This window comes from Neofelis nebulosa, chromosome 8, assembly GCF_028018385.1.
Source record: "Neofelis nebulosa isolate mNeoNeb1 chromosome 8, mNeoNeb1.pri, whole genome shotgun sequence".
Taxonomy (NCBI): domain Eukaryota; kingdom Metazoa; phylum Chordata; class Mammalia; order Carnivora; family Felidae; genus Neofelis; species Neofelis nebulosa.
This window is the reverse complement of record NC_080789.1, coordinates 100,187,092-100,198,360: the sequence shown is the minus strand read 5'-3', so window position 1 is coordinate 100,198,360 and position 11,269 is coordinate 100,187,092. Positions and strand designations below refer to the sequence as shown.

At 44.6% G+C, this 11,269-nt stretch overlaps 1 pseudogene; it reads left to right on the top strand.

The window, feature by feature from the left end:
- Positions 1-1,970: 1,970 nt before the first annotated feature.
- Positions 1,971-7,205, top strand: LOC131483893 (UMP-CMP kinase-like; annotated as a pseudogene).
- The last annotated feature ends 4,064 nt before the right edge of the window (positions 7,206-11,269 follow it).

Below are 11,269 nucleotides of genomic sequence, written 5' to 3'. Positions count from 1 at the left end.
CTCTTCATCTGTCTATCATCTTCTATTTCCCTACAACTAAAATATAAGCTAAGGGGTACTTGGCTGGCTCAGTCAGGAGAGCATGTGACTCTTGATCTCAGGGTCATGGGTTCAAGCCCCACGTTGTGTGTAGAGATGAGTAAAATAAAAAAAAAAAATAAACTTCTAAAACATTGTTAAAATATAACTACGTGATGGGGCCCTTGGCTGGCTCAGTTGGGAGGAGCATGTGACTCTTGATCTTGGGGTTGTGAGTTTGAGCCCCATGTTGGGTGTAGAGATTACTTGAATATAAATAAAAACTTTTTAAAAATCTTAAAAATACGGTGCCTGGGTGGCTTAGTCAGCTAAGCGTCTGACTTTGGCTCAGGTTATGATCTCACGGTTTGTGGGTTCGAGTCCCACACCGGGCTCTGTGCGGTCAGCATTGGAGCTGCTTCAGATCCTCTCCTCCTCTCTCTGTCCCCCCCTCTCTCTGCCCCTCCCCTGCTGGTTCTTTCTTTTTCTGTCTCAAAATAAATAAACTTTAAAAAATGTAAAAAACAAAAAGTTTTTTTTTTAATCTTAAAAAATAAAATATAAGCCATGTGACGGCAGTTATTTGAATTTTTGCCAGTTTTGTTCCGTGTAGTATTCCAGCCCTAGAAGAGTGCGGCTGTCCTCATCAGCATCACTTGTGAGCTTGTTAGGGACACAAATGGGTGGGCTTAGCACAGAACTCCAGAATAGGAATCTGTGGTGGAGGGGACTGGGAATCTGTTTAAAAAGTTCTCCAGGTGATCCTTTAGTATGCCATTGTTTTGAGAAGTACTATCTAGAAAAGTACCAGGAAAATAGTAGATATTCAGTCATTATTTGTTGATGAAGGAATGGGTTTAAAGGAGACCTAGGGCTTTGTAAGCAAATAGAGGGCAGGAAGCATTTCCTTATATTTAAATATTAAGCTCATTTCAATTAATAATCTTTAAAAAGCAACAATGCTCTTTGCCTCAAGTCTCCTAAACTGTATTCAGTGAGCCTGAAGCTCTTCTAAAAGAGTCAACCTTAATTTGCAACAAACAATCCATCTTTCTGGCTCCTCTGGGAGATAGATGACCCTCAATTTACCTGTGTTATCAGGATGAACCACACCACCAAAGCTGCTGGTTTAGAGATAGCTAGGAGAGCAAAACCACACTTTTTTCCCCTAAAAGAAACTTACTATGAAAAACTTCACACTTTTTTAAAAAATGTTTTTTATTTATTTTTAAGAGAGAGAGAGAGAGAGAGAGAGAGCAGGGGAGGGGCAGAAAGAGAGGGAGACATAGAATCTGATGCAGGCTCCAGGCTCTGAGCTGTCCGTACAGAGCCCGCTGTGGGGCTCGAACTCACGCACTGTGAGATCATGACCTGAGCCGAAGTCAGACACTTAAGTGACTGAGCCACCCAGGCGCCCCGAAAACCTTCACACTTACATGGTGGATAATATGATAAACCTTGATAATATATCTGTCATCCACTTCAAGTAATTCATGGCCACTTTATTTCATCCAGTGATTTTACCGTGAGCACAAGTTTCAAAGTTCCGTAAAAATTCACCCAATAGGGGCACCTGGCTGGCTCAGCCGCTAGAGCACGTGACTCTTGATCTCAGGGTTGTAAGTTTGAGCCCCATGTAGGGTGGAGAGATTACTTAAAAATTAACATCCTTTTAAAAAAAAAAAAATTATTTATTTTTGAGAGAGAGCATGAGCTTGACCAGGGGAGGGGCAGAGAGAACCCCAAGCAGGCTCCGCACTGTCAGCACAGAGCCCGACGCAGGATCTCACAAACCAAACCGCAGGATCAAGAATCGGCCATTCAACCGACACAGGCACGCAGGGGCTGCCCCCCACCCCCAATCTTAAAAGAAAATTCACCCTACAAAATAGGTGAGATATCACTGACTCCTTTTTCCACCACCCAAACTTCTATTCAGTCAGTCAATAACTATGTCAAGGTCACTTATTCACGCTGCCATCTTAATGGCCTCACTTGACCCTTGTCCAAGCACCGTCTCTTGCCCCCATCTCTGTACGCCTCCAGTGAACCTTCCACACGCCGAACCAACTCTGTGCCAGGGTGATTTACTTTCCATTCAGCCTTACTGTCCCTCTGCTTAAGTGTTGGCTAAGGAAGCACGCAGTCATCACTCTGCCTGCCTCTCAAGCCAGTTCCAAGCCTTGGCAAATTGTTCTACCCAAGCAATCCCCTCCACCCTGAATGCTTCCCTCCGGCTCTTTGTTTGGTTCGTGTTTTTAGGTTTTTTTTCTTAAGCTTTTTTTTTTTCCTGCCTTATCTTTTTTTTAATTAAAAAAAGTTGTTAATGTTTATTTATTTTTAAGAGAAAGAGAGTGAGCAGGAGAGGGGCAGACACAGAAGCCAAAGTAGGCTCCAGGCTCGGGGCTGTCAGCACAGAGACGGACATGGGGCTTGAACTCATGAACCATGAGATGATGGCCCGAACCAAAGTCAGAGGCTTAACTGACGGAGCCACCCAGGCACCTCTTCCTTGGTTATCTTTTAAGACACAGATCGGGCATCACCTTCCACCGTCCCCTTCTCTGGGTGAATTAGATGTCTCTCCTCAATCTTCCCACAGCAGTGGTCACTGCATTTTAGTTGTTATGTTTGGAATAATAATAACTGGCAGGAATAATAACTCTTTAAGGGCCTGGTTTATTTCTAGAACCTAATGCAATGCTACTCCAAGTATAGTCCTTTCTGGCAACATCAGCATCACCTAAGCACTTGTTAGAAGTCAAAATCAGGGGCGCCTGGGTGGCTCAGTCGGTTGAGCGTCCGACTTCGGCTCAGGTCACGATCTCGAGGTCCGTGGGTTCGAGCCCCGCGTCGGGCTCTGGGCTGATGGCTCTGAGCCTGGAGCCTGCTTCGGATTCTGTGTCTCCCTCTCTCTCTGCCCCTCCCCCGTTCATGCTCTGTCTCTCTCGGTCTCAAAAATAAATAAACTTAAAAAAATATTAAAATAAAAAAGAAGAAGTCAAAATTATTGGGGCGCCCGGGTGGCTCAGTGGGTTGAGCGTCCGACTTTGGCTCAGGTCATGATCTCACGGTTCGTGAGTTCAAGCTCCGCGTCGGGCTCTGTGCTGACAGCTCAGAGCCTGGAACCTGCTTCGGATTCGGATTCTGTGTCTCCCTCTCCCTCTGCCCCTCCCCCGCTCATGCTCTGTCTCTCCCTCTGTCAAAAATAAATAAACATTAAAAAAAAATTAAAAGAAAAAGTCAAAATCATGGGCTCCATGTTATCCCAGACCTACTGAGTCAGCATCTCGGGGAGTTTATTTTATTTTGTTTTATTTTTAGTGTGTGTTTATTTTGAGAGAGAGAGTGTGTGCACACTAGTCGGGGGAGGGACAGAAAGAGAGAGAGAGAGAGAGAGAGAGAGAGAGAGAGAGAGAATCCCAAGCAGGCTCTGGGTGCTGTTGGCACTGAGCCGGACATGGGCTCCATCTCACTGAACTGTGGGGTCAAGACTTGAGCTGAAATCAAGAGTCAGACACTTAACTTACTGAGCCACCCAGGTCCCCCAAGAATCTGTTTTTCAGGAATCTGTAATTCTTGTGCATCCAGTAGTTTGAGAACCAGTGCTCTAGAATACAGTGTGTAGCAGTAGCAAAAAAATCTCAATACATATGGTTTTAAATCTTTTTTTTTTTTAATGTTTAGTTTTGAGAGAGAGAAAGAGAGAGGGAGAGAAAGCTGGGGAGGGACAGAGAAAGAGGGGGACAGATCTGACGCCGGGTCTACTTCACAGCGGCAAGCCCAATGCAGGGCAATGCAGAGCTCGAACTGATCTCACGAACTGAGATCATGACCTGAGCCGAAGTAGGAGGCTCAGCCAACTGAGCCACCCAGGATCCCTTCAATACATCTGTATTGAATTAATGAATCAGCTCATGTGGTTAAAACACTGATATTCAGAAAACTGGAGAATTACAAGAACTCTCAAAAAAAAAAAAAAAAAATCCCCCCCCCCCCCCAATCCAACCATCTTCTTCCCTGTGGCTCTGTTTTGCATTTGTCAGAGTTTACTCTAACTAAAGGCTTTTAATATTTAAGAACTGAATTCCTAGGTGTAGCGAATTCTAAGGTGTCCCTGTGGAGACCTCTCAAGGGTAAACTGAATTGGCAAAGAGCCTTGACCCTGAGCCACACTACGGATGTCGAGGCTACTCCCTGTTTCCCACCCTACCCTCAGGGGATCTTGACCCAATGTAAAAAGGGAATCCTTTCTCGTCCCTAGCGGGACTAGCCCCCAGGGAGAGGAGACATACCTAAGAATGTGCAGCAAAACTTTTCCGAGCATAAAATTGCTCTGGAACAAGCCCGGAAGAGAAGTGCGCTTCTCGATTTCTCAGTAGGTGTGAGAGAATGAGGAAGAAGAAGAACTTGGAAAAAGTAGGTGGTGGGAGGGGCTGGGGGGAGAATAAAGGGAAAAATCTAACACCTTACCAGTTGCTCCAATTTGCTGGTAGTGGGATTAGATAAAGCTGTTAACTCTCAAAATACCACATCTAAATAGTTGACTCAGAATATCTCTGGATACCAGAGTATTCTAATATTATTATAAAAGGGCTAGAGGAAGAGGTAACAAGAGCATCCTGCCTTCCAGGAGTAAGTTTAATTGTGAAAAACGAGTTCAAGGTTAAGGCAACTAGTTTGATGTTGAAAAAGGAATTCAAATTTTAAGGAAGCTTTTAAGGAAGCATTTGTTGAATGCACTAGAAAGGGTTAGGGCAAAATGAAACAAAGCTTTTTCTTTTCTTTTCTTTTCTTTTTTTAATTAATACTGAGAAATTACTTGCATAGCATGAACAAATCTCAAGTTGTACAGCTTGGTGAATTTTTTTTACTTATGTATACAGATCAAGTTACAACCACCCAAATGAAGACAGAAGCCTTCTAGCACCCCAGGAGGCCGGCTTGCATTTTTGTTAAAGGCTCAGAATCTCAAAATCCAATGTCTCTCAGGCCTTTGTCAACTTCTTTTGTGTTTTAGATATAAGGTAAGACAGCCTGAATTTTAAAAAAAAATTTAAAAATGTTTATTTTTGAGAGAGAGAGAGAGCAGGGGAGGGGCAGAGAGAGAGAGGGAGACACAGAATCCTAAGCAAACTCCAGGCTCTGAGCTGTCAGCACAGAGCCCAGAGCCTGAAAACGGGCTCAAACCCACAAACCATGAGAACATGACCTGAGCCTAAGTCGGAGGCTTAAATGACTGAAATTCGGTTCAGGCGCCCCTGAATTTTTTTTCTGAAGTAGGCTCCACACCCAACTCAACTGACTGAGCCAGCCTGGCACCCCCACTAGCCTGAATTTGAATCCCCATTCTACCCACTAGCTATGTGACAAGGTTCACATTTCTGTGCCTCAGTTTCCTTCCTATGAATAACAAAGAGTGAGATAATACAAACTGATCAGATTTGGACGCGGTATTTTGGAAGTGCTCCGTAAGTGTTAGCTCTTATTATTTTCTCTATGCAAGCTATATTTTAGGGAATCCATGAATTCATTCACCCAACAAATACCTATTAGCATCTCTGAAATGTCAAGTGCTAGGAAAAAGAAATGAGTTAGCATGCTTCCTGTACCAAAGTACTTTATAGCGTCGTATGGAAAAGAAGCCATGCGAACGAATGCGTGCGTGAAGATATTATGAAACTGGGGTATGAATATGGGGTAGGCAGAAGGAGTACAAAGGAGGGACTTCTGTGCTGGAGGGAAATGAATTAAGAATGTCATTATACCTGGCGTCAGCTGGCTCAGGGTTGGGCCAAGATGTGGTGTGTGCAGAGCCTCTGAGGCAAGTCCTGGGCCTTAGCTTCCCACTGCTGACCCTCCAGCCGCCTTTCCTCTGTCCTCACTTCATGGGGAAACCACTCGTCATGTTTGTCTTGGGCAGTCCCAGCACTGGCAAGGGGACCCAGTGTGCATCGTAGAGAAAATGAGCTACACATACCTGTTTGCAGGAGAACTTCTTCGTGATGAAAGTAAGAGCCCAGATTCACGGGATGGTGGACTCACTGAAAAGTGCATTAAAGATGAAAATACCGTGGGGCACCTGGGTGAAGTCGGTTAAGGTCCGACGTCAGCTCAGGTCATGATCTCACGGTTCGTGGGTTCATGTCTCTCTTCGGGCTCTGTGCTGATGTCTCAGAGCCTGGAGCCAGCTTCAGATTCTGTGCCTCCTTCTCTGTCTCTCCCCTCTGTCCTCAGAGCTTGTGCTCTGTCTCTCAAAAGTAAATAAACCTTAAAAAAAAAAAAAAGATGGAAAGATTGTGCCAGTTGAGATAACCATCAGTTTGTCAAAGAAGAAAATGGATCAGACAATGGCTGCCAATGCTCAAAAGAATGGATTCTTGATTGATGGGTTTCCAAGGAATCAAGACAACCTTTGAGGTTGGAACAAGACCATGGATAGGCAGGCAGATGGATCTTTCGTTCTGTCTTTTGACTGTAATAGTGAGATCTGTATTGAACAATGTCTTGAGAGGGGAAAGGGTAGTGGTAGAAGCGATGACAACAAAGAGAGCTTGGGACAGAGAATTCAGACCTATCTTCAGTCAACAAAGCCAATCATTGACTGATACGAAGAGATGGGGAAAGTTGAAAAAAATAGATTCCTCTGGCCTGGATGACTCAGTCGGTTGAGCATCTGACTCTTGATTTTGACTTAGCTCGTGATTCCTCCATTCATGAGTTCAAGCCCCACGTTGGGGCTCTGCGCTGACAGTGCAAAGCCTGCTTGGGATCCTCCCTCTTACCTCTCTCTCTGTCCCTCCCTCACTCACACGTGCTCTCTGTCTCCCAAGATAAATCAATAAAATTTTAAAAACAAAAACAAAAAAAGAAAATAGATGCCCTAAGTCTGTTGATGAAGTTTTCGATGGAGTTGTGAAGATTTTTTTTTATAATATTTTTTTCACGTTTATTTTCTAGAGAAAGAGAGAGAGAGAGAGAGACAGAGCGTGAGGGGGGGATGGGCAGAGAGAGAGGGAGACACAGAATCTGAAGCAGGCTCCAGGCTCTGAGCTGTCAGCACAGAACCCAATGTGGGCTCAAACCCATGAACCATGAGATCATGACCTGAGCGGAAGTAAATGCTCAACTGACTGAGCCACCCAGGCGCCCCGGAAATTGTGAAGATTTTTGACAAAGAAGGCTGACTCTAAACCTGAAAGCATCCTTGAAATCATGCTTGAATATTGCTTTGATAGCTGCTATTACAACCCCCTTTGAAGGCAGTTTTAATCTTTCATAATTACCTCTTAATGGCTAGAAAGTATGTAGTAAGACAAATTAAATTAAAAAAAATTTTTAAATGTTTGTTTATTTTTGAGAGAGAGACAGAGACAGAGTGCTATCTAGGGAAGGACAGAGACAGGGAGACCCAGAATCCGAAGCAGGCTCCAGGCTCTGAGCTGTCAGCACATGGCCCGATGCAGGGCTCCAACTCAGGAGCCACGAGATCATGACCTGAGCCAAGGTCAGACGCTTAACCACCTGAGCCACCCAGGTGCCCCGACCAATTGCATTTTTATTTTTGATTTTTTTGGTCACAGGAGCAGATCATGAATTCGGGTCTAACCTCATCTTAGCTATGGTACCCACAAAACAAAGAAGGATATCAGCTAATTCTTTGTTTTTCCTCAAAAAAGCATATCCCTTTTATAGCTTGTGCCTTCTGTGAGCAGAACTTTAGTCTGTGTGTATATCCCTTTAGTAATTACAACATGTTAGGATTAAGGATTTTCTACTTCCTTGTTTTCTTGCAGGTTTTAAATTTCCAACATTTTAAGTGAATTTTATGGACCAAATTCCACAGGAATTTTTGTGTGGTCAGTTCTTGCAAAATGTGTTTGATAAACAAACTCATAAAATGAATTCCTAGAAGTGTTTTAGTATTTATCAAATAACTGAGCATTTCCTATAGAAAGGTAAGAAACCTTAGGCTTTGTTTTATTGCAATTTACAGAAAGTTGTGTGACAAGGCATCTTTTTTGCTTCCAGGGATCGGGATGGGGTCACTGGGGGTTCGGAGCCTGGCAGAATTATCAGCTTTAGTGTGACATGAATCGGAGGGTTAGGGGCAAGGATCACATCTAATGACATGTGTTCCTGTGCCCTTTTGTATAAGCGTTATTCATGATTAAACTGATTTTTAACAAAATTCCTAGCAGTGGAACCTTGAAATGCATGTACTAGGCTTATGGTAAAATGATTTGGTTAGTGTTTTGTTATTTTGATTTTTACTTACGCTTATTTTTGAGAGAGAGAGAGAGAGAGAGAGAGACAGAGCACGAGTGGGGGAGGGGCAGAAAGAGAGGAAGACAGAATCAGAAGCTGGCTCCAGGCCCTGAGGGGTCAGCACAGAGCCAGATGGGACTTGAACTCACGAATCATGGGATCATGGGATCGTGACCTGAGCCAAAGTCGGAGGCTGAACCGACTGAGCTACCCAGGAACTCCTGGTTAGTGTTTTAGTAACACTTCATTGGAATTTCTTTTGTTTGTTTTGTTTTGTTTTCTTTTTTTTTTTTTTGCTTTTAAAGTTTATTTATTTCAAAAGAGAGAAAGGGAGAGAGAGGGGGGGAGAGAAGGAAGGAAGGAGGGAAAATCCCAAGCAAGCTCCACACTGTCAGCTCAGAGCCTGACGTGGCTTGATCTCAGGAATCTCAGGAACTGTGAGATCATGACCTGAGCTGAAATCTAGAGTCTGAAGCTTAACCTACTGAGCCACCCAAGAGCTCCCCACCTGCCCCCCCCCACTTAATATTCATATAAAGGTAAAATAAACATTTCAATAGGAAAGATCTTTGGCGGATCTCACTCCCATTGGAGTACAGCAGGGAGTCCAGGAGACCGTAGGTAGGGTGTGGTGGGGACTAAAATGATGACAGGGATGGAGGTTGTGTACAGAGGCAGCCATGTGGACTTTCACTCCCTGAGACTGACCTGGCTACCTCCACTGCTGAGGGCCCCATCTGCTTGTAGCAAAGACCAATACTGCATCCCCAACATGGCGCCATTCCCTGGGATGGGCGATCAGCCATCTACCTAGCGGCCGGTTGATTACACTGGATGGCTTCCACCTTGGAAGAGGGAACACTTTGTTCTTCTTGAAATGGACACTTACTCTGTGTATGAATTTGCCTTCCCTGAGTGCAGTGCTTCTGCCAAAACTACCATCTGTGGACCTCCAGAACGCATTATCCACACAGCATTGCTTCTGATTGAGGAGCTCACTTGGTTGCGAAGTGAGCTCCTGTTTATGGAATTTACTGGCCTCGCAATGTTTCCCATCATCCTAAAGGGGCTGGGTTGATAAAATAGTGGAACAGACTTTGGAAGACTCAGTTACAGTGCCAACCAGGTAGTGATACCTTTCAGGGCTGGGGCAGTGTCCTCCATTAGGCTGTGTGTGCTCCAAATCATCCAGTACATGGTGTTGTTTTCCCATAGCCAGAATTTACATGTCCAGGAATCCAAGCCGTAGAAATAGGAGTGATATCCCCTACTGCTGTCTCTAGTGGTCCACTAGCAAAATTTTTGCTTCTAGTCCCCCTGGTGCTATGCCCTGCTGGTCTAGAGATCATGCCCTACCGTTAAGGTCAATAGAAAATTATAATAACCCAATCTAGGCAGGACACTAGTGGCTTAGACCCCTGAGGAATGAAGGTTTAATTCACTACCAGGAAAAAAATTACCAGCTGAAGTGCTGGTTGAGGACAAAAAGAATATGTTGTAGTCTTTTGATAAGTTTGATGAGTATAATGCAATAGTGTTGTCTATATTCACTATACTTACATTAGATCTCTATTGCTTATTTACTACTTGTTGGGTTCAAAGGGAATATGGAATGGAAAGTGAAAGAAAGTAGATATAAACGTCACCTGTGACCATGTGATCAATTTCAGAAACAAAGACTGTGATTGTTGTAAGTGTTTCTTCCCTTTTTTGTTATTGTATAAATCTGCTCCCGGCTCCTATAACAGAATATCACAGACTTGGTGGCTTAAACAACAGAAATTCATTTTCTTGCACTTCTGGAGGCTGGAAGTCCCAGGTTAAGGTGCTTGTGTGGTTGTGAAGGGGAGGAAGACATTATTTTTAGTCCACGTTTCATCTAGCTGGACTAAGAATTAAATTTACAAAGGACAGATTAATAGGGGAAACACCCAGAGTTTTATTACATGCACATAGAGGCCCAATAATAGCATTGAGACATAAAGAAATAACCAGGACAGTCAGTTTTCTTTTTTTTTTTTTTTTTTTAATTTTTTTTTTTCAACATTTTTTATTTATTTTTGGGACAGAGAGAGACAGAGCATGAACGGGGGAGGGGCAGAGAGAGAGGGAGACACAGAATCGGAAACAGGCTCCAGGCTCCGAGCCATCAGCCCAGAGCCTGACGCGGGGCTCGAACTCACGCACCGCGAGATCGTGACCTGGCTGAAGTCGGACGCTTAACCGACTGCGCCACCCAGGCGCCCCGTTTTTTTTTGTTTTTTTTTTTATAATTTTTTTTTTAAAAATTTTTTTTTCAACGTTTTTTATTTATTTTTGGGACAGAGAGACAGAGCATGAACGGGGGAGGCGCAGAGAGAGAGGGAGACACAGAATCGGAAACAAGCTCCAGGCTCTGAGCCATCAGCCCAGAGCCCGACGCGGGGCTTGAACTCACGGAGCGCGAGATCGTGACCTGGCTGAAGTCGGACGCCCAACCGACTGCGCCACCCAGGCGCCCCGGACAGTCAGTTTTCATACTGTTCAGACAGAGACAATCTGTGAGGAATTGAGAGGAGAAAGAAAACTTAACTTTGGGAGCATCCATTAAGGAAGACATTCTAAACAGAATTTGGGCTGGGGTATGGGCGCCTGGGGGGCTCAGTTGTTTGAGCTTCGGACTTCAGCTCAGGTCATGATCTCACGGTTCGTGGGTTCGAGCCCCACTCCGTGACCTCAAGGAGCCTGCTTTGAATTCTGTGTCCCTCTCTCTCTCTGCTCCTCCCCTGCTCTCTCTCTCTCTCAAAAATAAATAAATATGTGGGGCGCCTGGGTGGCGCAGTCGGTTAAGCGTCCGACTTCAGCCAGGTCACGATCTCGCGGTCCGTGAGTTCGAGCCCCGCGTCAGGCTCTGGGCTGATGGCTCGGAGCCTGAAGCCTGTTTCCGATTCTGTGTCTCCCTCTCTCTCTGCCCCTCCCCCGTTCGTGCTCTGTCTCTCTCTGT